Source organism: Rana temporaria, chromosome 1, assembly GCF_905171775.1.
Source record: "Rana temporaria chromosome 1, aRanTem1.1, whole genome shotgun sequence".
NCBI classification, from domain to species: domain Eukaryota; kingdom Metazoa; phylum Chordata; class Amphibia; order Anura; family Ranidae; genus Rana; species Rana temporaria.
The window spans coordinates 223600986-223624599 of record NC_053489.1 but is presented as its reverse complement, the minus strand read 5'-3'; positions in this window follow the sequence as shown (position 1 = coordinate 223624599).

The window sequence follows — 23614 nt, the reverse complement described above, 5'->3', positions numbered from 1 at the left end:
CAATCGCTTCAGAGGACCGAAGTCCTCCAGGCAATCACCCAAACAAAAGTCTGGCGGGCTGCCATCCAGGAAGCCATACGCCCAACGCCCGGCAGTACTCCACGTATAATCCACTTCTACCGGCTGGGAAACAACTGGCATCAAGCTTTTTCTTCCCCTTCCTTTGCGCAAGACATATACACCTTAATGACATAACTTTCTCCCTCTGGGCTGCTCTGGACTGACCCTTTTCCGTTTTGGTTGAAACTGAGGTTACGGACCCCCCCTTGTGGTTTTCCACTAGAGAGTTCCCTCTGGGACCTTGGTCCCTCTGAGTCTCCCCAACCGGACCTATATAGGTCCCCCAGTTGGGGAGTCCGATTGGAACTGTTTAGGCCTAGGACCTCTTGGTCTACTAGTGTCTACTTGATGTTGTTTAATATGTTTATTGCATGTGTTCTTACTCTCTCTCTCTTTCCTTCCTTTCCAGTGCTCTCTGTTTCTGTCTCCCGCAGTCTGCCTCCTGGGCCTGTTGCCTCCTGGCCCTCCTTGTGTGGATGCCGCCCCTCCGGACCCGCTCACGCCTCCAGCTTAACCAGATAAGTATACCTGCTATACACCTACCACCTGACAATGGCTAAGATACTCTCATTTAATGCCCACGGACTTAACTCCAGCAAAAAACGGCATTTGGCGCTCCGAGAGTTTAGGCAATCAGGGGCGGACATCGTAATGGTGCAGGAAACACACTTTGATGGGCGGGACTCTTTCACGTTTGCGTCCAGATACTTCCCCAGGTATATCAGGCCTTTGGCCCACGGAAGAGGGCGGGTGTAGCGATTCTCATTAAAAAGGGAGCCCCTTTTGTTTGCACCTCCACTTATGTAGACCCAAGGGGGCATTACCTTATCCTTCGGGGCCTCTGGCAGTCGCAGGCCATCACCCTATGTGTAGTATACGCCCCAAACACACGTCAGCACCGCTTCTTGGCTAGGGTACACGCCCGCCTTTCCCTGGAGTCTCACGACTTCCTGGTGATTGGGGGGGACTTCAATCTGGCTCACTCTTCAACCTCGGACCGCCTGGTGACGAATCCCTGGGCCTCTCAGACCCGAGCCCTGAGGGACTCTAAGCTATTCTGACAGCTCACTAGGAGACACGCGCTGTTTGACGCCTGGCGAGCCCTTCATCCAGGCGATTGCCAATATACGTTTTACTCGGCACTGCATCGCACTCACACGCGCATTGACTACTTTTTTGTAAACAACAATACATTGCGAATTGCGGAGTCCGCGAGTATCATGCCCATATCCTGGTCCGACCACACCCCCATCACGCTCTCCTTAAACCTGGCCCCCCCTTCGCCGGCCCTATAATTGGAGGCTAAATGAGTTTCTCCTGCAGCACGCCCCCTCGATATTAGAACTAGAGGCGACACTACAGCACTACTTCATAGAGAAAGACACATCCAACGTCTCCACCTCCACACTGTGGGCAGCGCATTAAAAGGTCCTCAGGGGGCGGTGCATGGCGCTCTCTACAGCTATGAAGAGAGACGCCGATACTGCCAGAGTGCTGGCGGTCAATCAGCTCAAGGCCCTTGAAGCCCAACTCCTGCTGAAAACTTCCATAGCTCTCCTTAAACTAATAGTTCAGGTACGCGTAACACTCCGTGACCTTGAGCTGGGCAAGGTAGAGAAAGCGCTTGTCCGACTCAAGCAACTTTATTATGCTAAAGGCAACAAGGCGCAAGCACTCTTGGCCAGAAAACTCACTGACAGGGCTCTCGTCTCCACCCCACATCAGGTAAAGAACAGGGGGGGCGACCTGCTGACCCATCGCCAGGGCGTAGAAAAAAAACCTTTGCAGACTTTTATACTGACTTGTATAACAAATCAGAGGTCCCGCACAACCCCCCCCCCCGACCTGACTGCCCGTATGAACCGATATCTCGAACAGGCCGGCCTACCCCAACTTCGGAAGACGGACCTACAGGACTTAAATGCCCCTATAACGGCGAAGGAGCTGGCGGAAACCGTGAAGGGCCTTCCGGCCCATAAATCTCCTGGCCCAGACGGGTTGCCCTATGAGTATTACAAGGTCTTTCTCCCCTTCTAAGCTCCCACATGACTAAACTGTTCAACACCTTTATTCACCAGTCCCCGATTCCCGGGGACATGCAGGGGTCTTTTTTGACCCTTATACCGAAACTGGACAAGGACCCAGCCTCCTGTGCTAGTTACAGACCTATAGTCTTGCTTAACTCAGACCTCAACATTTTTACCAAACTGCTATCCACCCGCCTGAACCAGATTCTCCCTACCCTAGTCCACAAAGATCAGGCGGGTTTTGTCCCTCTTCGCCAGGCAGGCGACAACACTAGGAAGGTCATAGACTTGATAGACGTAGCTAACAGGGAGGGAGCGGAAGCCCTGGTACTGAGCCTTGATGCAGAAAAGGCCTTTGACCGCCTTAGCTGGCCATTCATGATGGCCACCCTGCAACACATGGGGTTCAGAGGACCTTTCCTACGGGCGGTACAGCACCTTTATTCAAACCCCACTTCCCAAGTTAAAACCCTGTTCGCTACTTTGGCCCCATTTAAAATTACCAATGGCACACACCAGGGATGCCCGCTGTCTCCCCTACTTTTTGCCTTGTGTGTAGAACCGCTGGCGGCAACCATCAGGGGGCACCCTGACATTCGGGGAATTTCGGTACGGGGTAAGGAATTTAAAATGTCGCTATTCGCAGACAACATTATCCTCACCCTGACCCAACCCAGAGTCTCTCTCCCCAACCTACACGCTGCACTAGAGGAATACAGGGCACTCTCAGGATATAAAACAAATGCGTCAAAGTCCGCAGCCCTTCCTGTCAACATCCCGGACACTGAGACCGGCCACTTGCCGCTGAACTTCCCCTATACTTGGGAAAGTTTTTTCTCTCAAATACCTGGGGGTGCAGATCACCCCATCTTTTGGCTCCCTGTATCAGGCTAATTTTCCCCCTCTCTTCCGGACGATTAGGGCTCTCTTTCAAAAATGGAAGGCCCACCACATTTCCCTATTGGGTAGAATCTCGTCCGTTAAAATGGTCATCCTCCCCAAGCTCTTATATCTGTTTCAGACACTGCCCATTCCAATCCCCTATGCCCACTTGCGCAAACTCCAGAGCGAGGTGATTCGGTACGTCTGGAACTACAAAAAACATAGGATACCCTGCACAGTCATGAAGGCGGCGCGCGGGGACGGAGGACTAGCATTCCCTGACTTTGTCAGATACTACCAGGCCGCGCAGCTGCGAGCCATAGTTTCGTGGTTCCCCCAGAGGTCTTACAATAAGTGGACGGAGATAGAGAAAACATGGTTAGTGCCGACTCACCCAAACAGTCTCCTGTGGGACGCGAACGTGGAGGTAGACCCCTGCCACCTATTGGGCTCTATGGCCTTATTACGAGGGCTCTGGCGCAAGCTGTCCCAGGAGAGGGCATTTAAGTCTGAATGTTCCCTGCTGAATTCATTCATATGCAACCCTAAACTACCAGATAGCCTAACGCACCAGATGTCCTGGCCCTGGGCCTCGCGGAACCTGTTTCACTTTGAGCACGTGGTCGATCCGGGTTCCTGCAGACTCCTGACGTTCTCGGAGCTCCAAACAAAACACAATCTTGTGAAAGGGGTGCTCTATAGCTATCTACAAATCAGGCACTACACCCAAACTATAGCCTCCCGGCTCCAATTCTCCCAACCTTCCCCTGATCGCTTCTGGCGATGCCATCGGGACAGGGGCTCCCTCCTCCACATCTACTGGGTATGCCCTCTTATTACCCCGTTCTGGCACTCTACACAACAATTGCTCACCCGTCTCTTTGAGACGCCGATCCCCTTGACCCCCAAATTATTTCTGTTGGGTATCTCTCAGTCTAAACTCGCCAAACCATATAAAAAATTACTTAGGCACATCCTGACTGCAGCACGGTGCCTGATAGCCCTCAATTGGAAGAAAACCACACCCCATCTCAGGAAGCTCTCTACGCCAGGGTAAAGGATGTGAAACTGATGGAGAGGATGACGGCCAGGATGTGTGATGGTCTGGACGACCATGATGAGGTCTGGAGGGAGTGGCATCGGCGGGAGGACGCGCCGGATGCGGGGGTGGACACGGTAACTTAGAACCTACTTTTACTCTATATCTCTTCCTTCTTTTCTTTCCCTTTCCCTCCTCCCTTTCTCTCTCTACTTCTAATTGACTACTGTTGCAGTAAAGGCTGCGTTATTATCTGTGTGCCACGACTCACTGTGCCGAGAATAACAGATCATCCGCGTAAGCTGATACTTTGTAATCTTTCTGTCCTATCTGTATTCCCTGTATATCTGGGTTTTGTCGTACTCTATTTAGTAAAAGCTCTAAGGATAATGCAAATAATAAGGGTGATAAAGGGCATCCCTGACGAGTACCGTTTGTAATTTTAAACGATTTTGAGAATATTCCATTGACTCTTACTGCGGCATGTGGGGCTGTATAGACGCTCTCAATCCATCTGATCATACACTCCCCCAGCCCCACATGCCGCAGCACTGAGAATAGAAAGCACCAGCTTACTCTGTCAAATGCCTTCTCGGCATCTGTGTTCAAAAACACACAAGGAATATCTACTTCATTCGCATAATGGACCAGGTTAAGGACCTTTATTGTGTTGTCCCTTGCCTCCCGTGTGGGGACGAATCCCACCTGGTCCAGGTCTACCAGCTCAGGTAACCATGACTGTAGCCGCGTTGCCAATATTTTCGTGAAAAGTTTTAAATCAATGTTTAATAATGAAATCGGCCTGTAACTACCGCACTCTGCCGGGTCCTTCCCTTCTTTGGGAATGACCGTGATATGTGCTAACAATGTGTCCGGCGGAAATGCAGCAGTCTGGCCCATTGCATTAAAAACCTTTATTATTTGGTTTCCTAATAATGTAACAAATTCTTTGTAATATCTTATTGTATAGCCATCCGGCCCCGGGGCTTTCCCAGCCTTTACGGTTTTTAATGTCGCATTTAGTTCCTCTATCGAAATACACACGTTTCACTTCCCAATCTTGTGAAAGAGATCGTAAGCTATGGGGAGCTGTCAAACCTAAAAATAAATCAGGTCAAATCAGAAGCGATGAGTGTGGCAATGTCACCTCAGAAGTGTAAGATCATACAGGAAAATTTTGGGTTTAAGTGGAAGAAGGAGCTAAAGTACTTGGGTATCCTGATTCCAGCAAAGATAAAGGAAACTTTTAAATGAATTTCCCTCCACTCTTCAATTCGGTAAGAATGTTTCTTGAGAAATGGCAATGCGGACTACACTCATGGTTCGGTTGGATTAATATAGTTAAGATGAGTATTTTGCCAAAAATTATGTACCTGCTCCAAACATTGCCGATAACTATCCCAGCGACATATCTTCGACAAATGAGTTCCCTTTTGATGAAATTTATATGGGCAGGGAAACGACCAAGGATAAGAAAAGAGCTGATGAGGATACCCAAGTGCTTTGGAGGGATGGCAGTCCCAGATATTGCCAAATATTATCAGGCGGCCCATCTGACAAGATTGATAGATTGGTGCAGAAACGGGTATCATAAACGATGGGTGGATATAGAGCAACAGATTAGCTCAATACCACTATGTAGAGCTCCTTGGTGCTACAATGTATTACCAAGTAAATTGAAGAAACATCCGATAATAGGTCCAATGTTGTTAATAGCGGCTAAGGTTTGTCGAAATCCAAAGTTCTCAACGAGGCAATCCCCCCTGTTTCCTGTGATGGGGAACCCAAGCTTTATACCAGGGACAGAAGGAGGAGTATTCAATAAACTAAAAGATAAGGGCACGGTACAGGTCTCACATTTTTTACTAACAGAAAACTGGCCATCTATGGAGGTATTAATGAAAGTTGGGGGTAGTTTTGAATTAAGTTTTTGGCAAGCGCTGCAAGTAAATCACTTTCTGAGATCCCTGGGACAGTCAATTAATTTTCAACGACAACTAACTAAATTTGAGGTTTATTGTGATGAGGAGGAACCAATAACGCGAGTGGTTTCTAAGATGTATAGACTGTTGAACTCCCCTCAAGGGGATTTTGTGATGCCGGGAATTAGCAAGTGGGAGAGAGATCTGGGGAGAACTTTTTCACCAACGCAGAGTAAAAATATCATCCATTTGGCATTTAATTCCTCAGTGTGCACGCGAACACAGGAATCCAATTACAAGCTCCTAACCCAATGGTATTATACGCCAGTAAAGATGCATACATTTTCCACAGAAAATTCTGAGAACTGTTGGAGATGTGGACTGGAGCAAGGAACTTTGCTACATATATTTTGGTCATGTGTAAAAATAAGGCAATACTGACTGGATGTCCAGAGAATATCACAAAAGTTCACAGAGTTCCAAGTACCAGATGATCCGGCCTTGTTCTTGCTCCATAGTTCACAGATTCCAGTGCGAACGTATAAAAAATCGATGTTATGTCACCTGATAAACACCGCTAAGAGCGGAATAACTTTACAGTGGAGGGACACTAGAACACCCTCCATCATGAGATGGCTTAATAGAGTTTGAGAGATAGGAGCCTTAGAGGATCTGGTCCTGTCAGCCCGAAATAAAAAAGAACAGTATGTTGAAACATGGACAGGATGGAACCTATTCATGTCTTCAGAAGAGGGGAAGAGATTGCTGGTTGAGGAGAATATGGAGTGAGGAGAACTGCCTAGGGGGAGTGTGTTTAGGAGAGCGGGAGTGAGCCAATGGAGATTAGAAAGAAGGAAGGAGTACCAACATCTCTTGTGTAGAGGAATAGTAGGGGGGAGGGAAGAAGGGGAGGGTGGGGGGTGGGGGTTGCCTCAGGGTTTTTTTTTGTTTTTGTTTTTGTTTGTCTGTTTCTTGGTTTGTTTAGGGTAGGGGAGGGGAAGGTAGGGTATACAGTTGTATTCAAAATTATTCAACCCCCACTGAAATTGATTGTTTTGCCCAGTTTGACATTGATTTTGATCATCCTGTCATCCTGCTTACAATTAAATCAAAGAGGCACATGTAGGTCAGACAAATATAACATAACATTTATAATGAAATAACCACAAATGTCTTTTCTGTGCTCGCATCATTATCAGTTTTATTCAACCCCCAATTGGCATTCAATCTTAGTACTTAGTACAACATCCTTTTACAGTTATAACAGCTTTTAAACTTGAAGCATAGCTTGACACAAGTGTCTTGTAGCGATCTACGGGTATCTTCACCCATTTGTCATGGGCAAAAGCCTCCAGCTCAGTCACATTCTTAGGCTTGCGCACTGCAACTGCTTTCTTTAAGTCCCACCAGAGGTTCTCAATCGGATTTAAGTCTGGTGACTGCGATGGCCACTCCAAAATGTTCCAGCCTTTAATCTGCAACCATGCTCTAGTGGACTTGGAGGTATGCTTGGGATCATTGTCCTGTTGAAAGGTCCAACGTCTCCCAAGCCTCAGGTTTGTGACGGACTGCATCACATTGTTATCCACTATCTCCTGGTACTGAAGAGAATTCATGGCACCTTGCACACGCTGAAGCTTCCCTGTACCTGCAGAAGCAAAACAGCCCCAAAGCATGATTGACCCCCCGCCATGCTTCACAGTAGGCAAGGTGTTCTTTTCATCATAGGCCTTGTTCTTCCTCCTCCAAACATAGCGTTGATCCATGGGCCCAAACACTTCTAATTTTGTTTCATCAGTCCACAGAACACAATCCCAAAACTTCTGTGGTTTGTCCACATGATTTTTGCATACTGCAGTCGACTCTTCTTATTCTTTGGAGACAGCAAGGGGGTGCGCCTGGGAGTTCTGGCATGGAGGCCTTCATTACGCAGTGTGCGCCATATTGTCTGAGCAGAAACTTCAGTACCCACATCTGACAAATCTTTTGTCAGTTCCTCAGCAGTCACAAGGGGACTTTTCTCCACTCTACGCTTCAGGTAGCGTTCAGCAGTCGAAGTCAGCATCTTCTTTCTGCCACGACCAGGTAGCGTTTCAACAGTGCCCTTTGGCTTGAATTTGCGAATGATGCTTCCTATGGTGTCTCTTGGTATGTTTAACATCTTTGCAATCTTCGTATAGCCATTGCCCTTCCTGTGAAGAGTAATCACCTCTTCCCTTGTCTTCCCGGACCATTCTCTTGACTTCACCATGTTTGTAACCACACCAGTAAATGTCTAGAAGGAGCTGAGTATCACAGTCATTTTAAAGCTGCCTGATTGGTGCTTATTAGGCTTTATTGCTGCTCCCTGACATCCACAGGTGTTTTCAATAACTGATTGAAAACACTTCAATGAACCTCTGTTCTTCAGAGTGGTAGTCTTTAAGGGGTTGAATAATTGTGTAAATGAAGAATTCACAAAATAAACATTTCATTCTGAATACAATTACAAATGTACACTAAATTCCCTAAAACCCTTTACAGCATTGGGGGGTTGAATAATTTTGAACACAACTGTATAAGGACAATGGAACAGAGAGGTCTGTGGTATATGAGAACAATAAATTTAAGTTAAATCTCGGATGAGAAAGTTTAAGGCCTCGTACACACGACAGAGTTTCTCGGCAGAATTCGGCGAGAAACTCGGTCAGAGCCGGATTCTGCCGAGAAACTCTGTCGTGTGTACACTTTCGGCCCGATGGAGCCGCCGAGGAACTCGTCGAGAAAAAAAAGAACATGTTCTCTATTTTCTCGTTGTTCTATGGGAGCTCTCGGCCCGCCGAGCTCCTCGGCGGCTTCAGGGCTGAACTGGCCGAGGAACTCGATGTGTTTGGCACGTCGAGTTCCTCGGCCGTGTGTACGAGGCCTAAGAAGCTATGTTCACTAGGATAAGATTATGAAAGGAGAGTTATGGACATTTCTTTATTGGTTGTATTTTTGCCGGTTGGAATGAGAATATGTATATGACTGTGTACTCTTCTTTTTTTTTTCTGTTATGGAAATACCTCTTTGTGGTCTTGGATAAAAAATAAAAATAAATGATATGAAAAGAAAAAGAAAAAGAAAAAAAATGCACAGAATGTGACAGCTCAGATCACAAAACAGGTTTACATCCTGGGCCAGCTCCATGGACTTTACAAAACACTCTCAGCACTAGTTAGCATTGCGGGGAGGAAGAGCACACCACTACAACTGCACCAGAGATCACTTCACAATGTACAGAGGTCTGCAAATGAGTCATAGATGGCAGGTCCTGCTCCAAAATATGCCTAGTCAGAGTCTACCTAGCAGGCCAAAAAGACAAAGCTATTGAGCTCTACGCAATTCTGGATGACCAAAGTAACAAGTCATTAGCCAGCTAAACCTTCTTTGACATCTTTGGCATTAAAGGCCCCAGCATTCCCTACTCTTTAAAAACTTGTGCAGGCTACCAAGTCGAGTCCATTGACATGCAATCATGCTTGTCTTTGCCAACTCTTATCGAATGCAACCAGATCCCTGACCATAGATCTGAAATTCCTACACCAGACGTAGCTGCTCATCATCCACACTAAAAAACGCATAGCGCATCTGATACCAGAACTTGATCCTCAGGCTCAGATTATCCTACTCCTTGGGAGAGATATCTTGCGAGTCCACAAATTAAGAGCTCAAATTAATGGTCCCAACAACGCTCCTTATGCTCAGAGTTTAGACCTCGGATTGGTCATCATAGGAGATGTCTGTCTAGGAAGTGTGCATAAACCTAACCCTGTTAGCAGCATGCTCACAAATACCCTAGAGAATGGGCGTCCCTCTCTTTTCCAGCCATGCCACAACCATTTCCTTGTAAAGGAATCGGCCTACACCACCCACGTGTCTTGTCCCTTCACAAGCCCCACTAGTGACAACTTTGCCTGTGACAGTGACCAAGACCATTTAGGGTGCACAGTCTTCCAAAGAACTAAAGATGACAACTGTGTGGCAATGTCTATTGAGGACAAACGCTTCTTAGAAATAATGGAGCAAGGACTAGTCAAAGATAGCACAAACAGCTGGGTCGCACCTCTTCCCTTCAGACCACAGAGACAACATTTACCCAATAACAGAGAACAAGTGCTACAACGTTTTGCTTCCCTTATACATAATTTACAAAGAAAGCCAGAGATGAGAGAACATTTCTTTTCTTTTGTGGGGAAGATCTTTGAGAACGGTCACGCCGAGATAGCTCCTACCCTAAAGACTCTGAAGAATGTTGGTACCTCCCTAAAAAGCCAGGTCAAATCAGAGTAGTGTTTGACTCTAGTGCCAAATTTAAGGGTATCTCCTTGAACAATGTCCTCTTGACAGGCCCAGACCTCAACAACAAACTCCTGGGAGAACTTTTACGCTTCCGCAAAGACTATATTGCCTTCATAGCAGACATCCAACAAATGTTCCATTGTTTTCTGGTCAGAGAGGAAGACAGAAACTTCCTAAGGTTCCTTTGGTTCAGAGACAATGACCCTTCTAAAGACATCTCAGAGTATCGCATGAGGGTACACATCTTTGGCAATAGCCCTTCACCTGCAGTCGCTATCTATGGACTCAGACATTCCACCCAAGAAGGTGAACTTGAGTATGGCTCAGATACAAAACAATTTGTAGAGAAAGACTTTTATGTAGATGACTGTTTGAAATCCTTACCTTCCAGTGAGCTTGCAATCTGTCATCTTAAAAGAGCACAGGAAATGCTTGCTTGTTCCAATCTCAGACTTCACAAGATTGCTTCCAACAGCAAAGAGGTAATGGAAGCTTTCCTTGCTCAAGACCATTCCAACAATCTAAGGGACTTACCAACAATCTAAGGGACTTAGATCTAGGTACAGACTCTTTACCTGTACAATGTAGTCTAGGTCTACTTTGGGACTTGAAATCTGATTCCTTTACCTTCCAAATAAACGAAGAAGAAAAGCATTTCACCTGCAGAGATGTCTTGTCCACAATCAATAGCCTATATGATCCATTTGGATTTGCGGCACCTGTTACAATTCAAGGTAAAGCCCTACTTAGAGACTTGATTCGTGAAACATCCGACTGGGATGCCCCACTACCCCTGTGGTTGAACTGGATGGACTTTTTTCAATCTGACTAACTATGTAACTATGTAACTATAAGAAGAACTCTTGGGTAGAGTGGAAGAACTTATCTGATCTCCATGTTTCATGCCCATATGCTTCTGTACTACAAAGACACAGAGTCAAACCCTTTGCATATTCTGTGATGCTTCTATCAAGGCAATAGCTGCTGTGGCCTACTTAAGAACTGTCAACACTACGGCACAATGCCACTTGGATTTGTCATGGGCAAGGCAAAGCTAGTTCCACACCCTGAGCACACTGCACCTAGGCTAGAACTTTGTGCTGCAGTACTAGCCGTTGAACTGGCAGAACTTATAACCTCAGAGATGGACATTGACTTCAAGGATGTCCAGCTCTACACTGACAGCAAAGTAGTGCTAGGCTACATCTTAAATGAGACCAGACGTTTCTATGTTTACGTCAACAACAGAGTATTGAGGATTAGGAGATCCACTTGTCCAACACAATGGCACTACGTACCTACCGACCATAATCCTGCATACCATGCTACAAGAGCTGTTGCTGCATGTAACCTTAACCACGTGCTTACTGGGCACATATACCCTCCTCCTGCCCAGGTGAAATTTCAGCTTTCGGTACTGCATCGCTTTAACTAACAATTGCGCGGTGGTGCGACATGGCTCCCAAACAAAATTGACGTCCTTTTTTCCCCACAAGTAGAGCTTTCTTTTGGTGGTATTTGATCGCCTGTGCGGTTTCTATTTTTTGCGCTATAAACAAAAAAGTGCGACAATTTTGAAAAAAATACAATATTTTTTACTTCTTGCTATAATAAATATCCCAATTTAAAAAAAAAAACATTTTTTTTCTCAGTTTAGGCCGATACGTATTCTTCTACATATTTTTGGTAAAAAAAAAAATCGCAATAAGCGACTGGTTTGCGCAAAAGTTATAGCGCTTACAAAATAGGGGACAGAATTATTATTTTTTATTATTTTTTTTTTTACTAGAAATGGTGGCGATCTGCGATTTTTATTGGGACTGCGACGTTTTGGCGGACACATCGGACACATTTTTGGCGCCATTCACATTTATACTGCGATCAGTGCTATAAATATGCACTAATTACAGTATAAATGTGACTGGCATTGAAGGGGTTAACACTAGGGGGTGAGGAAGGGGTTAAATATGTTTCCTATAAAGTGTTCTAACTGTAGGTGGAGGGGGGGTGACTGGGGGGGTGACCGATCTGTGTCTCTATGTACAAGAGACACAGATCGGTCTCCTCTCCAGAGACAGCACCGCTGTCTCTGTGTAAAACGGCAATGAGAGATGATCTCATATGTTTACATATGAGATCATCTCTCATTGGCCGCACAGATCGCATCGCAAACGGCCACTCTGATTGGCCGTTCGCGGCGATCTGTAATTGGCTGTGTCCAAGGGACACGGCCAACACAGATTTTCCCCGCTGCGCGCTCTGGAGCGCGCGCCGGGACCGCCCAAAGGGGCGGACGTCAATTGACGTCCACTTGGATTTTGGGATCCGCGCTGTAGCCGTCAATTGACTATAGTGCAGGTCCCAAGTAGTTAAAGACACAACATGGTTTACAGGACCTGCATTCTTGTACAATGCAGAACAGACTGTTCCTAAGAGCGACACTATTGAATTAGTAGATCCAGACTCAGATACTGACATCCGTCCTGAGATCTCAACATTTCAGACTGCAACTTCAGACTGCCAGCTTAAATCTGACAGATTTACCAGATTCTCAAAATGGAAGGCGCTTGTTCGAGCTATTTCTGATCTTATCCATATAGCTCACTCTTTCAAAGGTGACTCAAACAGCTGTGACCGCAAAGTATGGCATCATTGTCAAAGGACCAGTTCAGCATTAGAGCTCCAACAGTCCCAGGATCTCATCATCCGTACTGTACAGCAATTAAATGCTAAGGAGGTCAACTGTATCTTGAAAAGGAAACCTATCCCTAGAGACAGTGCCCTGAGAAATAAATAGTGGCATCTTATGATACCAGGCAGGGAGTGTCATGCCTTTGGCTTACAAGGAAATACAATAATATCTTCTGGACTTGTAATTCGAATATTGTCCACTAGATGTCACTCTTAACAAAGGACTGTTGATGGGCAAGTTCTATGGTAATATACATTTCCTGTCATGTTATTGAAAACTGTCTTCACTTCCTATCACCACTCTTTCATCTCTTTTGTGTTAATATAATTCTTATATGTTCATTTATTTGTTTATCTCTAGTTTCACCATTATTTAAACGCATCTTATATGGCCACCACCTGTTCATCGTAATAAAGATCCAAAGTTACAGACAGTCTGGTTATTTAGGACGCAAGGTTTAAGCTGTATGTTGAGCTACATATATGCCAGGGGCAAACGTGTAGCGAGAACAGAACAAGATCCCTAAGAGTTAAAATATGCCTCTCTTGTTTCAGTTAAAGTGTAAATGTTTATAAGTGTAGATGTTTTTATTGAATGATTTGTATTATATACATTTTGATAAAATTAATAAAAAGATATTGAAAACAAAACAAAAAAGCCAAGCTATCTACATTGAAAGGTTTCTTTCACACGGACGGCCAAGGGCATAGTAGAGATCGGCAGTCGACCCACATATTACCACTCTAAAAAACATCCACTTCAAGCAGACATGGTGCCACTCAGGTGCCCACAGACTGCCATGGCTGAGATTTTAATGCTACATGCAGAGTTTGACAGGTGGCATAAGGCCCCGTACACACGACCGAACATGTCTGCTGAAACTGGTCCGCGGACCAGTTTCAGCGGACATGTTCGGTCGTGTGTAGGCAGTAACGGACAGGATTCCAGCAAACATTTGTCTGACAGACCGTTTCCCAACGAACAACTGTTTCCTGGTCTTGCTTTAAAACAGTCCGCTGGAACCGTGTCCGCTCGGACATGTTCGGTCGTCTGTACACAAAAGCAGCGTACAAAAATCCCGCGCATGCTCAGTCAAAATGAGGGGACGGGAGCGCTCGTTCAGGTAAAACGCGCGTTTGTTTGGGATATGGCACATTCGTCATTTGAAAGCTTTTATTCTAGCAAGAGAACAATGAATAAAACTTCATTGTTCTCTTGCTAGAATAAACCCGTTCTCTTGCTGATGCAATTTCAACTGAGTTGTCCCATACTGAAATGTGACATTTCTTGCTTGTGATGTTATCATTTAAAAATGTTTTCTAGGCCAGGCGTGTGTTTTTGTTGGTGGTCCTCCATTTTTTTTTTTGGAAATGAATGTTCATTTTTTTTTTTTTTTGGTGTGTTTCTAGTTATGTCACCATTTTGTTCATTTTGTTATTACATGTTATATTTATTTTTGCTTGCAATTTTGTTGTTTTTTTTTTTTTTTTTTTTTTTATATTTAACCATGTTGGCACACCAAATGTTTCCCCCCCCCCCCCAAGGAGTTTGTGTCCTTTGTAAATGACCCATTGTATTTTTTTGTAATGTTTGATGCCTAATAATCCCCACAGTATAACAAACAATAGACAGGTTTTCAAATGAAAGCAAAAAGCCATTTATTTTGGCAAATGTAATCCAAACAAATAAACAGAACGGCAGCACTAGAACAGATAGCAAACTATATGCAAACTCGCATTTCCAACATGGTGAAGGATAAACTACCAAACCTCAGGAGGCAAACAAAAAAATCTGAAGCAGCAGCACAGAACCAAAGGAACCCAAACTGTGGTAGTCCAAACAATATGTCCTTTGTGGGGAAGGAAATGGAAGGCAGGGAATCACCGTTTCCTCCTCTTTCCAGCCTTCCCTCCAGGCTGCCTTCCAGCGGATCTTACACGGGCCCTTGCAGGTGGGGACGATGTGGCAGCAGGAGGATGGTGTTCAGCAAGCCGGGCCGGGTCACATAGCCCAGTGTCTGGGGTCAGCAGGTCCCTCTGCATCCACCAAAGGACCTGGTTGATCAGGCCCTTTGCCAGTCTTCTCTGCTCCTCCCCCCCTTCATTTAAATCGTGTGCCAAGGAGGCACTGTAGGCCTCTGTGGGGTTGAGGGGGGCCCTCATGATGGTGCTTGCCTCCTGGATCATGCGGAGGCTTGCCTCCTCCACAGGCCTCAACTGCCTCCTTCGGCCTGATGGCCTCACCTAGGGGGGAGAAGACTGGCTGGTGGTGGTTGTCCTGGGCGGGGGGACCTGCTGCAGGCCACTGGGCCCGGCCTCCTCCTGGCTGCCACTGACCCCGGCCTCCTCCTGGCTGACAGAGACGGGAGGATCTGCCACCTCCTGGCTGATCTCTTCTTCCTGTGTCAAAAAAAGGGACATGTTTTACTATTTCGCCAAATCAAAACACACACATTTTCATGTTTTTCTTTTATTATTTTTGGTTCATTATAACTTGAATAGACTCTCCTTCTGACCCCTGCAGTTGTCATCCCTGACACCTATTTGTCTGGCGACCTTTTTTCTGTGTTTTCCCAGCTTGGCTTTTCTTTTACAATATCAACTCCTTAATCCACCAATAATTATTTACGCCAGAAATATATAGGAAACTACTATACCTCCTCATCGAAGGGTGGCAGATCTGCCTCTCTGTCAGCCAGGCCCTCTTCTTCCGACTCTGCAGGGCTGTGGTCATCTGGGGAAGGTCCGCATCGATTTCCTGCCCTCCATTTCCTTCCGCAAAAAAGACATCTGTTTGTAATACCACAGATTGGGTTCCTTTGCTTGTGTTGCTGCTGCTCCAGACTTTGTATTTTTTTTAGCTCTGTATGCTCTTCTATATGTGCTTCTCAGGTTGGCAAGTTTATCCTTCACCATGTTGGCAGTGCATCCTGGCACCCATGTTTGCATATAGTTTGCTAGCTCCTCTAGTGCTGCCGCTCATGCATCTTTATTGCAATATAAAGATTTTTTGGAATCCCACAGGATGGGCGTGTCTTCAAATTTTTCAGTAAGGCCTCGATTGCTTCCTTCGTTTGGAGGAGGTCCATTTCCCGGCCTTATTTACTGATGTGATTTTAGAGTCTAGATTAGCAAAACATAAACCAAATAAAAACTAGATATTAAAAAGGCTCAGCGTTGACCTTGATATAATATGTGTCTCTAAATTTATGACCTATATATAAATACAAACACAGTGTCTCTTGTTGCAAAAATGATGGCCAGCTCGGCCGCATTGGTTGTACCAAACATTGATTTGCTACATGCAGACCCTTTGGTAACATTTTTAGTAAATAATTTTAATCTAGAACCATAAACAATGCTTACAAATGAGAGCATTCATCTAGGCACTCTTTCATGTGTAGATATCCTGCCCCTGAGCATGGATGACATAAAAGACACTTCCTAATGACCTCTGTACAACCAACACTGAACAATACTTTGCCTGATCTGAATACACCATTCAAAGATTTAAATGAGGTACATCATTGTTCACATCTATATTTTGTGAGGTGTCCAAAAGCATTTGGATACCAAAATAACATTGTGGTACTCAAGAGACAGAATAGCTTTAAAAGGGTGCAACCAACAGACCAAACCCCCATCCCATGGCTCTCCATTTTCTAGGCCTCTGCTGATCCCATTTTGAATTTCCTTACCTTCCTGTCTCTCGCTCCTCATTTCTCACGCTCGCCTAATTACCGTGTAACCTGCGTAATCACGTCGTTTGCCTTTTATACACTCCGCGTATGTATGAAACGCCGCCCTCGTCACCTTTGCCATGCCCCTAATCAATGTGATCCTGAAATCTGGCGTTAACTGTGTATGTTCTGTAATCGCTCAAATAGTCTCTGTGTAACCTACGTAAACACATTGTAAGCATTCTCGACACTCCGCGTATGCATGATTCGCCGCCCTCGTCTCTGCCCATGACGGGACATTTCCTCTTTTCCACGCCCATAATCACTGGTGGATGGAAAAATGGCGATGTCAGGCGAGCGGGCACGAAGTTCACAGGCCGCAAGTGAAGGGACAGAGGCAGGGACGTCCCGATCCGGCCAAAAAAGATACAAAGCCACTAATATGGGCTTCGACAAAATGGTGGAGTTAGTTTCCATCATGCGGAGGAAGGACTATGATGGTGAATTAGGGCCATACAAGACCCCTAACCGCCGAAAGGCACACATTATGGACAAGGTGGCGAGGAGAATGCAGAGGATGTTTGGTGTCACCAGGTCCAAAGAACAGCTGAGGAAATGCTGGTCCGACTTGAAATTGCGGGAGCCACAGCAGATGAAGAAGATCCTTAAAATTCTGCGGAAAAGTAAGTCCTTTTTTTGTGGGGGGGGGATTGTCTGCAAGAATGTGTTGACATGTATATTTCACCATCTGCCTCCTTGGCCTGCTTGTACTTTTGAACAGATGTTGAAATTGTATGTGTTTATCGAGAATAACTACCTTAAGCAAATTTACTTTTTAGTAAACCGTGTAACATCACATCGCTTATCAGAAATACGAGGTTAGTCCAGGAACAACACACCTGGACATGGCTCACTGGGCAAAAACTTTGTTTACAAACATTGTGTTATTAAAGCTAGTTCTGACATATCAAATTGAGAGAATGTGAAAGGCAAACAGGATTAATTCTCAACAGTGAAAAAAAAAACAAATGTTTTCACATCTGCAATGCAGAGCACCTGTGTCTACAAAATAAATGATTATTTTTGGGTAGGGTCTTCCAGAAAGAAAGTTTAGGGGGGACATCCATGTGTGTCTCTTCGCTAAAAAGGGGCAGGATCCCAGCTTGGCCTAGAACTCGCCCCAAAATATATGTTTGGTGAAAGAAGACAAAATCAAAAATAATTTAAAGCCTCTTCTAAGCAATGTGAGCGATTTCTGCTCTCCAATATCTGTGTGCTGATGAGTATCCCTTTTGTTTGTTGTTATTTAGGGGAAAGAAGACGCCAGCATTTTGAGGAGGCAGAGAGGGCCAGACACGGCCAAATTCACCTATCTCGCCATGTGGAGGAGGAGGAGCATGTAGAAGGAGAGGAGCATGTGGAAGCAGAGGAGGATGTGGAAGGAGAGGAGGATGTGGAAGGAGAGGAGCATGTGGAAGGAGAGGAGCATGTGGAAGGAGAGGAGGAAGGAAGAGAGGAGGAAGACATCATTTTGGATGTAGAATTTCTGCAAGATGAAGGGGAAGTTGATGCAGAAGAATTTGGCGAGTTGAAACAAGGTGGATTGATGGATGAAGGTGGTCTGGAAGATGAAGGAGGAGTCATTGATGATGAGGGTGATGTGGTGGAAGAAGGAGGAGTCGTGGAAGATGAGGGGGATGTGGTGGAAGAAGGAGGAGTGATTGAAGACGGAGAAGTTGTGGAGGTGGAAATGAACAGACCATCAGGTCAGTGTCACTACAGCTTTATCTGGCCAAACATATGTAGATAGGCCTTAAAAAATTTTTAGGTTTTGATTGCCCCAATTTTATTTTTTTAGGTGATGAAGATGGTGTTGTACATTTTTCGCGTGCAAGTGCACAAATAATTATTCAGCAGGTAATGGAGTGCAGCACAGAGATGGACAATATGCGGGAAAGGATGGTTGTCATGGAACAGAATGTTACAAATGTCCTTTTGGAGCGCAGCACGGAGATGGACAATATGCGCCAAAGGATGATGGTCATCGAACAAAATTTTAAAAATATCATTGACATGATGGGCCGTGTCAAAGACTGAAACACCCCCCGCCCATCCCCCGCCCCCCCAAACCTTTTAACTTTTTGAATCCTGAATACGCCAAAATTTGAAGATGCGCACACACAGTGTGCCAACATGTGCTATCTGCCATCACAGAATATCTAGTGTCTGTGCTTTGTGGGTCCAACCCCCTCCTCCATCCTCAAGTAGTTGAGAGGAAGGGTTTGCTCCGACAAAAAACACAGACATTGATCACCCATGATGTCAGATAGCACATGTGGCCATTTGTCTGTTGAACCAATGACATTTGGCGATTTTTCACTGAATGTGTGCATCTTCAAATTTTGGCGTGTTCCAGTGTGAAAGCACACCATGACTAACTGCTGTTGTGAATTCTTATATTTTTCTAATGTTTAAGTTCTTTTGTTTGTCCATTCTGTCATTTTTGGATACTAAAAAGTTTATACCATAAACAAACCAAAAATAAACACCCTATATATATATATATATATATATATATATATATATATATATATATATATATATATATATATATATATATATATATATATATATATATATATATATATATATATATAATTATATATCTTAAAAAAGCACAAATTTTGGTAAGTTTATATTTTCCACCAAAATAAAAAAAACAAAGCTTTATTTCTTCATAAAAAAAAAAAAATTAAAAAAGAAAAATAAAAAACTACAAATTTACCAACAAAAAATAATAACAAACCCAAAAAATATATATTTTTAAAAAAATAGAATATAAAATTTTAAAAAATCGAAACAAAATATTTTACAAAAATAAAAATTCTTTTATTTTGAAACAAAAGGTCCAAAAAAAATACCTTTTTTTTGTGGAAAAAAACAAGCCAAAAAACACAAAAAAAATGGCGCAAAACACCCCACAAAAAAAAGATTACCTATATATCTCTATATTTTTTTAGTTTATTGGCCAAAATTTTGCTATATTATATATATATATATATATATATCTATGTAAAAAATAAATAGAACTATATTTGATACCCAAAAATGTGAACTTGTTTAAAAATGTATATTCTTGAGAATATTTTTTTGTAAATAAAAAAACAAACAAAAAAAAATTGTAGACTCCTAAGTCCAAAAGCAGGGAGTCCTTTAAAAAACATACTTTTTTGTGTGGTCATGAACAAGCAGAAAATAAAAAGCTTGACCTCAAAATTAGAAAAAGGAGTGGCTTCTTATTTCTAGAGTCAATACCCAGTTTGGAGATGAGTGAATATTGTGCAATTGTGGTGATTTAATAAAACTAGAGAACTAAATGTGTCAATAGAAGTGCAATAGTTAGTTTGAAAACCAGGAAGACAGATAAAAAGAGAAAAAGCATTAATGACAAACAACTGTATAAAGTCCAATGGTCAAATTATTTATTAGTTCTGTGAATATTTCTTTCTTTTGGGGGCCGAATTAGAAAGAAATATGATCTGGCATAGCAATGGCCCCCCGACCCATGAAGTACTCAACATATTTGTCGCGTACCTCACGAGCTGATTGGGTGGCCAAGCCAGCGTGACCAGTGTCCAGCCCGGGAAGGGGATCTGAGGGTAGTCTTGCCTCAGAACCGATGACGGGTAGGTACGTCTGGGAGTGCTTGTGTAAAAAGTTGTGCAAATTGCAGCAGGCAAATACAACAGTGTTCAATATATATTCCGCCAAGTGTATCGCTGTCCTGAACAGGCGGAACCGGTTGGTGAGTATCCCGAAGGCATTCTCGACTACCCTCCGAGCCCTGGCCAACCGATAATTAAACACCCTCCTCTCTGAGGTGAGGGTCCTCTGGGGAAAAGGCCGCATGAGGTGAGGACCAAGCCCGAAAGCCTCGTCCGCTAGGAACACAAACGGAAGTCCTTCCACATTATCTTCATCTGGTGGCAATGCCAGACCACCAGCTTGGAGACGACCATAGAAATCAGTCCGTGCGAACACTCCCCCATCAGACAGCCGACCGTTCTTCCCCACGTCCACATATAGAAACTCATACTGTGCCGACACCACCGCCATCAACACAATACTATGATAACCCTTGTAGTTAAAATAGTAGGACCCCGAGTGGGGTGGGGGCACTATGCGGACGTGTTTCCCATCTATTGCTCCACCGCAGTTCGGGAAATCCCACCCCTGGGCAAATTGGGAAGCCACAGACTGCCATTCCTGTGGTGTGGAGGGTAGCTGTGGGGACAAACAAATAAAGCGATTTAGTACTTTGGCACATAAACATTGAAAACATAATCCTACAAGCATCCTTGTGCAACTTCACAGTATTAAAATTGCATTTCAAAAATGTGCAGGGAGAATTTGGGGAATGAAATATATAGGGCCACTTAATTAAGAGACTCCACAGCCCTCTGATGGGGACTAAAAAAGTTTTAAGGGGGGGGGGGGGGGGTTGGAACAGAAAAACAAAAAAGTCTTGTTAAAAATTGGCAAGGTGGGTTTGTCCCTAGGATAGTATGCTGGACAGGTTAATATTGGGTAAGGGACAAATATGCAGGTAGGCCAAGAAAAAAACATGGAAAGCTTATATCAACATGCATAGGGAGAAAAGGTAACGTTAGTTAAACACACAGCATATCTGGGAAATAAAACATAAAGTTAGTTGCCCACATTATTAAAGACAGATTGTGAGGTTAAAATGAGGAAACTTACCTTAATATACTCCTCCTGCAGAACTTTGATGATGGCAGCACACGTGTCCGGTATGATGACCCCAAGCGCCTGCGGAGAGATGCCTGTTGAGAACTTGAGGTCCTGCAGGCTCCTCCCAGTCGCCAGGTACCGCAACGTGGCAATAAGCCTCTGCTCGGCCGTGATGGATTGCCACATCACAGTGTTCTGCCTCGTGAGATCCAGCAGACGGTTGAATACGGGGTCCGTCATGCAGAGAAAGTTCCTATAGTCATTAGGATTATTCTCCTGGAGTTCCCTAAGCAGAGGCATATGTGAGAACTGGTCACGCTGGCGCAACCAATTCTTGGTCCAGAAACGCCTCCGCCCTCTGTTTCTGGCCAAAGTACTGGAATGATGAGCATAACCAGTAGCCATCCCATAACCAGCACCAACTCGCGAAAATTGACGCTGCTGCTCCGTCATGGCTTCAAACCGGCCGGCTGGTCAGTCAAGAACACACTCCAACAGAAAGCACTCACAAATCCAGCACTACCTGCGAAGAACGCGTGACAAACAGATACGAGCGTACAGGACGCAACTGCAAAAGCAGAAACAACCTGCAAGCCTATAGCCGAATGACAACTACGATCCCGCAAGCACACGCACTGAACCCGTGAATACAACCTGGAAAAGCGCGGAGACCGAAAAGCGCGAATCGGCTCTAACCAAACCTTCACTAACACGAGCAAACCCGTAACTAGCAAAAGAGGAACAGAGGGCGGCGCCATTGACTTTGGTCTTCCCCTTTATAGTGACGTCGTACGTGGTTTACGTGCACGCGTTCCGGTCCGACGGGAATTTGGTCCGCTGGTGTGTACAAGCCAGCGGACCAAAAGACAAATCAGCCTTGTTCGCCGGAAACTGTCCGTCAGACAGTTTACAGCGGACAGATCCGGTCGTGAGTACAAGGTCTTAAATGTCAAATGCACCACAGTGTGAGTGAAAGGGGCCAAGCTACAGCTGCGAGCCAAACACTAGGCTCGTGGTTGCAGCACTTTCCCACAATACAAAATTGCCTTATAGCAAGAAAAACAAAAAAGGAAAAATAAAACTGGCATTGGTAGGTGACAGCATCATCTACCAAATGACTGCAAATCTCCTTTGTTTATTCTTTGAAAAGCAATCCACAGTGAGTTGCTGTTTGGGGGGGGGGGGGGGTGGAAAACATTACCTCTAATGTGAAAGAAGCCTTTAGAATGTAAATGAAACATGTAGGACACCAACATTAAGTACAAGTAAACCTAAAGTTAAAGTATTTGTTAATCCTATCATTTAAGTCTATGCCAGCTCCTGTATTAGAGCCTAGCTTAGCACACTGTACAGGTCTTTGATAAAAACAAGCCATATAAATACCCTTTTAGAGTTGTCAGGCGAGTCACGTGACTCGTGGTCACTGTACAGCTCCGATGGATGGCTTCTGCAAGAGGGGCCAAGATTTCCCTCTGATGTCAGCAGGGGAGGTCACATGGCTGCTCATCCCCTTCTCTAGTAGCTCTGGAAACCAGCCGAGAGTCACATGACCGGCCTGAAGATCACGCTAAATAGGTATTTACATGCCTAATTTTTATAAAAGAATAATACAGTGTGCTATGTCTGCCTATAATACAGGGCTGGTTGTGATCTTTTCAAGTTTTTTAATTAACAGATAGTGGTGGGGCGTGGGCGGAAATGGAGACACACAACAAGGAGCTGACAGACAGAGAGAAGGGGGTGAGGGGGAGAGAGGAGAGCTGAGAGCAGGGCTGCGTATGACGGAGGGACGTACTCTGACCACGGTGCTCAATAGGGTTTAGGTCTGGAGACATGCTTGGCCAGTCCATCACCTTTACCCGTAGCTTCTTTAGCAAAGCAGTGGTCATCTTGGAGGTGTGTTTGGGGTCTTCATCATGTTGGAATACTGCCCTGTGGACCAGTCTCCAAAGGGAGGGGATCATGCTCTGCTTCAGTATGTCACAGTACATGTTGCTATTCATGGTTCCCTCAATGAAATGTAGCTCCCCAGTGCCGGCAGCACTCATGCAGCCCCAGACCATGACACTCCCACCACCATGCTTGACTATAGGCAAGACACACTTGTATTTTGTACTCCTCACGTGGTTGCCACCACACACGCTTGACACCATCTGAACCAAATATGTTATCTTGATCTCATAAGACCCCAGGAAATGGTTCCAGTAATCCATGTCCTTAGTCTGTCCTTAGTCATGCTGT